The sequence below is a fragment of the Babylonia areolata genome, chromosome 26 (assembly GCF_041734735.1).
Source record: "Babylonia areolata isolate BAREFJ2019XMU chromosome 26, ASM4173473v1, whole genome shotgun sequence".
In the NCBI taxonomy this organism is placed as follows: domain Eukaryota; kingdom Metazoa; phylum Mollusca; class Gastropoda; order Neogastropoda; family Buccinidae; genus Babylonia; species Babylonia areolata.
The window spans coordinates 11,958,585-11,965,547 of NC_134901.1; the positions used below are offsets into that span (position 1 = coordinate 11,958,585).

General features: G+C 41.3%; 1 long non-coding RNA gene across 1 annotated transcript; it reads right to left on the reverse strand.

Annotated features, from left to right (window-relative positions):
- Window positions 1-366: 366 nt before the first annotated feature.
- On the reverse strand, window positions 367-6,678 carry LOC143300824 (uncharacterized). The gene is made up of 2 exons (XR_013057695.1): window positions 6,587-6,678; window positions 367-527 (listed from the first exon to the last, which is right to left on the reverse strand). It is a non-coding gene; the product is annotated as an uncharacterized LOC143300824 (long non-coding RNA).
- Window positions 6,679-6,963: the final 285 nt, after the last annotated feature.

Sequence of the window (6,963 nt, forward strand, 5' to 3'; positions counted from 1 at the left end):
CTTATTTTCCTGTCAAAGTGGACTTTTCTATAATTTTTTTTTTTTTTTTTTTTTGCCAAGGACAATCATTTTGTCGCCGTGTTTTGTTTTTTTTACGTGCGCTAAGTGCATACTGCACACGGGACCTCGGTTTATCGTTTCATCCGAATGACTAGCGTCCAGACCCCACCACTCAAGGTCTATTGGAGGGAGAGAAAAACCTGGCGACTGTAGGGATTCGAACCAGCGCGCTCAGATTCTGTCGCTTCCTGGGCGGACGTGTTACCTTTAGGCCATCACTCCACACTTCATATCTTGTATCCTCACCTCTTGTCTTGTTTTATATTAGCTTAGCTTAGCTTAGCTTAGCTTAGCTCAACTTATCACTCACTTGTAGGCGGGCTTTGCGGCGAATGCTTTCAACAGGTACTCTGTGGCGTAGCGGTCAATGACGGCCAGATCGGCTCCAGCGTTCAAACACACGTACCTCGCCTCGTTCCAGTTCTTGCCTCCCGTGAACCTGGTGAACTGTTTTCCGTGCAGGCTCTCTGCGGACACATCCCACATTCTCTCAAGGACTGTAAGCACACATCTCACATTCTGTCAAGCACTGTAAGCACCCCCCCCACATTCTGTCAAGCACTGTAACCACACATCCCACATTCTGTCAAGCACTGTAAGCACACATCCCACATTCTCCCAAGAACTGTAAGCACACATCCCACATTTCTCAAGCACTGTAAGCACACATCCCACATTTCTCAAGCACTGTAAGCACACATCCCAAATTCTGTCAAGCACTGTAAGCACACATCCCACATTATCCCAGGAACTATAAGCACACATCCCACATTACCTCAAGCACTGTAAGCACACATACCACATTCTCCGAAGCACTGTAAGCACACACAACACATTCTCTCAAGCACTGTAAGCACACATCCCACATTCTGTCAAGCACTGTAAGCACACATCCCACATTCTCCCAAGAACTGTAAGCACACATCCCACATTCTCTCAAGCACTGTAAGCACACATCCCAAATTCTGTCAAGCACTGTAAGCACACATCCCACATTATCCCAGGAACTATAAGCACTGTAAGCACATATACCACATACTCCGAAGCACTGTAAGCACACACAACACATTCTGTCAAGCACTGTAAGCACACATCCCACATTCTGTCAAGCACTGTAAGCACACATCCCAAATTCTGTCAAGCACTGTAAGCACACATCCCACATTATCCCAGGAACTATAAGCACACATCCCACATTACCTCAAGCACTGTAAGCACACATACCACATTCTCCGAAGCACTGTAAGCACACACAACACATTCTCTCAAGCACTGTAAGCACACATCCCACATTCTGTCAAGCACTGTAAGCACACATCCCACATTCTCCCAAGAACTGTAAGCACACATCCCACATTCTCTCAAGCACTGTAAGCACACACCCCACATTCTCCGAAGCACTGTAAACACACACCACACATTCTCTCAAGCACTGTAAGCACACATCCCACATTCTCTCAAGCACACAACGGAAGAGGTTGCCAGTTGTTCACGGTTGAGATCCCATGTCCACAGACCGAGATTCATACTCAGAACAGATCTCTGTCTATGCTGTTTATCTCTCTGTCAGTCTGTCTGTCTGTCTGCATCTTTCTCTCCTTCTGTCGTATTCTCCAGCTCTTTCCTTGTTGTTTGACTGAAAACAGTTAAGTGCTGTGTGTTTTTTGTGTTTTTTTTGTTGACGGACTTGTATCTTTGTATTGTTTGGTTCTGTTGTTCCACGTGCTCTTTCTCAGCGTTTTGTTTCCTAAAAAAAAAAAAAAAATAAAAAAAAAATCACTGTTTCCTTAATGCGTGGAGTTCGATTTCTTTTTGTTCACTTGTTTTTGTTTCTTTCTTTGCTTCTTCCGCATTTCCACTTACTTTCTTCTTCTTTCTTTATGGCACCCCACCCTCTACCCTTCTCTCTTCCTCCTTTCTTTCTTTTCCCTTTATTCCCTGTGTAAGTGCTTCAATTTCTTTCTTTTTCCTTTATTCCTTGTGTAAGTGCTTCCATTTCTTTCTTTTTCCTTTATTCCTTGTGTAAGTGCTTCCATTTCTTTCTTTTCCCTTTATTCCTTGTGTAAGTGCTTCCATTTCTTTCTTTTCCCTTTATTCCTTGTGTGAGTGCTTCCATTTCTTTCTTTTCCCTTTATTCCTTGTGTAAGTGCTTCCATTTCTTTCTTTTCCCTTTATTCCCTGTGTAAGTGCTTCCATTTCTTTCTTTTTCCTTTATTCCTTGTGTAAGTGCTTCCATTTCTTTCTTTTCCCTTTATTCCTTGTGTAAGTGCTTCCATTTCTTTTCCATTTATTCCTTGTGTAAGTGCTTCCATTTCTTTCTTTTCCCTTTATTCCTTGTGTAAGTGCTTCCATTTCTTTCTTTTTCCTTTATTCCTTGTGTAAGTGCTTCCATTTCTTTCTTTTTCCTTTATTCCTTGTGTAAGTGCTTCCATTTCTTTCTTTTTCCTTTATTCCTTGTGTAAGTGCTTCCATTTCTTTTCCCTTTATTCCTTGTGTAAGTGCTTCCATTTCTTTTCCATTTATTCCTTGTGTAAGTGCTTCCATTTCTTTTCCCTTTATTCCTTGTGTAAGTGCTTCCATTTCTTTCTTTTTCCTTTATTCCTTGTGTAAGTGCTTCCATTTCTTTCTTTTTCCTTTATTCCTTGTGTAAGTGCTTCCATTTCTTTCTTTTCCCTTTATTCCTTGTGTAAGTGCTTCCATTTCTTTCTTTTCCCTTTATTCCCTGTGTAAGTGCTTCCATTTCTTTCTTTTCCCTTTATTCCCTGTGTAAGTGCTTCCATTCCTTTCTTTTTCCTTTATTCCTTGTGTAAGTGCTTCCATTTCTTTCTTTTCCCTTTATTCCTTGTGTAAGTGCTTCCATTTCTTTCTTTTTCCTTTATTCCCTGTGTAAGTGCTTCCATTTCTTTCTTTTTCCTTTATTCCCTGTGTAAGTGCTTCCATTTCTTTCTTTTTCCTTTATTCCTTGTGTAAGTGCTTCCATTTCTTTCTTTTTCCTTTATTCCTTGTGTAAGTGCTTCCATTTCTTTCTTTTTCCTTTATTCCTTGTGTAAGTGCTTCCATTTCTTTCTTTTCCCTTTATTCCTTGTGTAAGTGCTTCCATTTCTTTCTTTTTCCTTTATTCCCTGTGTAAGTGCTTCAATTTCTTTCTTTTTCCTTTATTCCTTGTGTAAGTGCTTCCATTTCTTTCTTTTTCCTTTATTCCTTGTGTAAGTGCTTCCATTTCTTTCTTTTTCCTTTATTCCTTGTGTAAGTGCTTCCATTTCTTTTCCCTTTATTCCTTGTGTAAGTGCTTCCATTTCTTTTCCATTTATTCCTTGTGTAAGTGCTTCCATTTCTTTTCCCTTTATTCCTTGTGTAAGTGCTTCCATTTCTTTCTTTTTCCTTTATTCCTTGTGTAAGTGCTTCCATTTCTTTCTTTTCCCTTTATTCCTTGTGTAAGTGCTTCCATTTCTTTCTTTTTCCTTTATTCCTTGTGTCAGTGCTTCCATTCTTTTTAAAATCTTTATTTATTTAATTCTCCCTCTCTTTCTTTCTTTCATTCGATTTCTGGTTTCTATTTCCTTCTTTGTGTACGTTTTCTTTTATCTTTCTTTCTCTCTTTCTTCCCATCTCACCTTCCTTTCCCCACTTTCTCTCTTTCTTCACACCTTACCTTCCTTTCCCCACTTTCTCTCTTTCTTCCCATCTCACCTTCCTTTCCCCATTCTTTCTTTCTTCACACCTTTCCTTCCTTTCCCCGCTTTCTTTCTTCCCACCTTACCTTCCTTTCCCCACTTTCTTCACACCTTACTTTCCTTTCCCCACTTTCTTTCTTTCTTCACACCTTACCTTCCTTTCCCCACTTTCTCTCTTTCTTCACACCTTACCTTCCTTTCCCCACTTTCTCTCTTTCTTCACACCTTACCTTCCTTTCCCCACTTTCTCTCTTTCTTCACACCTTTCCTTCCTTTCCCCACTTTCTTCACACCTTACTTTCCTTTCCCCACTTTCTTTCTCTCTTCACACCTTACCTTCCTTTCCCCACTTTCTCTCTTTCTTCACACCTTACCTTCCTTTCCCCACTTTCTCTCTTTCTTCACACCTTACCTTCCTTTCCCCACTTTCTCTCTTTCTTCACACCTTACCTTCTTTTCCCCACTTTCTCTCTTTCTTCACACCTTACCTTCCTTTCCCCACTTTCTCTCTTTCTTCACACCTTTCCTTCCTTTCCCCACTTTCTTTCTCTCTACACCTCTTACCTTCCTTTCCCCCACTGTCTCGCGTCTTCCTTTCTTCTCTCCAACTTCTTTCTTTCTCTCCCTGTTCAGTCTCTTTCTTAGTTAACGGAGTGGTGGGTATGAAGCAAGGTTTATTGTCAATGCTGGCTCCGGATGCCACACCCCGCCCCCTGTCCCCCCTTTTCCACAGGCCGTACAATAAAATGAAAGTTAATAGAAAGTGTTCCATCCCAAGCGATTGTCATCCAACAAGATTCCGCTGGTGAAGAGAAAAGAGAAGAATAGGAAAGTAGAAAAAAACAAAACAAAAACGAGACGTGAAGTGAAGGAAGACGGGCACGCGAACAGGAAAGAACAAAAGTGAAAAGACAAGAAGAAAAGACCAGGGATAAAGGACAACAAAGAACAGCCTCTATTGTCAGCTCTTCATCACGAAAACTGTCGTCGATGCAGACTCCGTGATTTCCCAGCTGAAGGAATTATTGCGGACCAAAGTTCTAACAGCTTAACAGCGGCTTGGTCCATGCAAAAGGAAAAGGACAGAAAAGGCTGCGCTCTTCACTAAGTCGTCTTAGTAGCGCAAAGTTTGAACAGACTGAAGAAAGTCTATTTCATGTGTGAAAACAATTAATGTGTTTAAGAGAGAGAGAGAGAGAGAGAGAGAGAGAGAGCGTGTGCTTTTATGTGTGAATGTGTCGGGCACACACACACGCACGCTTCCTTCGCCACAGAAAGTGTTTAACGCTGTGTGCACGGACCTTGCTGTAAACTTTGCTTCCTTCGCCACAGAAAGTGTTTAACACTCTCTGCACGGACCTTGCTGTAAACTTTGCTTCCTTCGCCACAGAAAGTGTTTAACACTCTCTGCACGGACCTTGCTGTAAACTTTGCTTCCTTCGCCACAGAAAGTGTTTAACACTCTCTGCACGGACCTTGTTGTAAACTTTGCTTCCTTCGCCACAGAAAGTGTTTAACACTCTCTGCACGGACCTTGCTGTAAACTTTGCTTCCTTCGCCACGGAAAGCGTTAAACGCTGTGTGCACGGACCTTGTTGTAAACTTTGCTTCCTTCGCCACAGATTTATGTTTATTATATACTCGATCATTTCTGTATTTCTGTATTCATGTATTTATTTATTTATTTATTTATTTATTTATTTACTCATTCATTCGCTCATTCGTTTGTTGATTTGTTTGTTTGTTTATCAATTTTTCGTTTATTCATCTGTTATCTGTTGATCATACAAGTATCACATTGTCCGTTTATTCATTCATTTATTTAGCCTATCTGTTTATTCATTTGCTTATTCATTCATCTATTGCAAAAAGAAGGAAGTGGTGTCACGTTTGTGACAGAAAGCTTCGAAGTGTCCCTTCAGAATTATTTTCTTCATCTCTTGATTTTCTCTCTTTTTCCATCCCTCTTTCTTTCTTTCCTCCTTTCTACTTCCCTTTTCTTTCTTTCATCACTCATTCATTTCAAATCCAAAAGCAACAGTCAAAATCTTGCGGCAAAAGGGGTCGAAGTGTCGCTTTTATAACTGAGCATCGTAACAATGCTTTGGGTTTTTTTTATTAAAAAAAATTAAATGATATTTTCAAATAGCTACTGTACGGCCCACGGCACGCGACACATTGTGCATTGAGCATAACAAACACTGACAAAGTGCACTGAGCACAACAAACACAAAGTGCACTGAGCATAACAAACACTGACAAAGTGCACTGAGCACAACAAACACAAAGTGCACTGAGCACAACAAACATTGACAAAGTGCACTGAGCATAACAAACACTGACAAAGTGCACTGAGCATAACAAACACTGACAAAGTGCACTGAGCACAACAAACACAAAGTGCACTGAGCATAACAAACACTGACAAAGTGCACTGAGCATAACAAACACTGACAAAGTGCACTGAGCATAACAAACACAAACTGCACTGAGCATAACAAACACTAACAAAGTGCACTGAGCATAACAAACACAAAGTGCACTGAGCATAACAAACACTAACAAAGTGCACTGAGCATAACAAACACAAAGTGCACTGAGCATAACAAACACTAACAAAGTGCACTGAGCATAACAAACACTGACAAAGTGCACTGAGCATAACAAACACTGACAAAGTGCACTTAGCACAACAAACACTGACAAAGTGCACCGAGCACAACAAACACTGCACAACACTTCCCAAACAGCGCACACAGATCAACGACTTAACGTTAACGAGGCACACGAGACAGCCGGAAATCCGGAAAGCCGGACACACCCTGCCCCGCAAGACGTCATATCAGACCTACCCGCAATGCCGGCCAGGAGCAGGACACCCAGGCCTTTCAGAACCAGCACTGCCGATGCCATCTCTGTGCTCTTTCAACTGCACTGATCTGCAACGAAGAGTATTGAAGAAAATCTTGTTACATTGATCCCCTCCCGTGAACGTGCTTCCTCCTCTCCTCATATTCTCACTGTGGTCTTTGTCTTTGTATTGTCAGTACTACTAGTAGTGAAGGTGGGATCAGCAGCAGAACTTCCAGCAGTGGTTACGATGTACTCGTCGCTGTTTTTGTTTTGAGTAGCAGTGATGGTGGAAACTGTAGAAGCAGCAGTAGCAGCAACAGTAACAGCAGCAGTAGCAGCAACAGTAACAGCAGCAGTAGCAACAGCAGCAGCAACA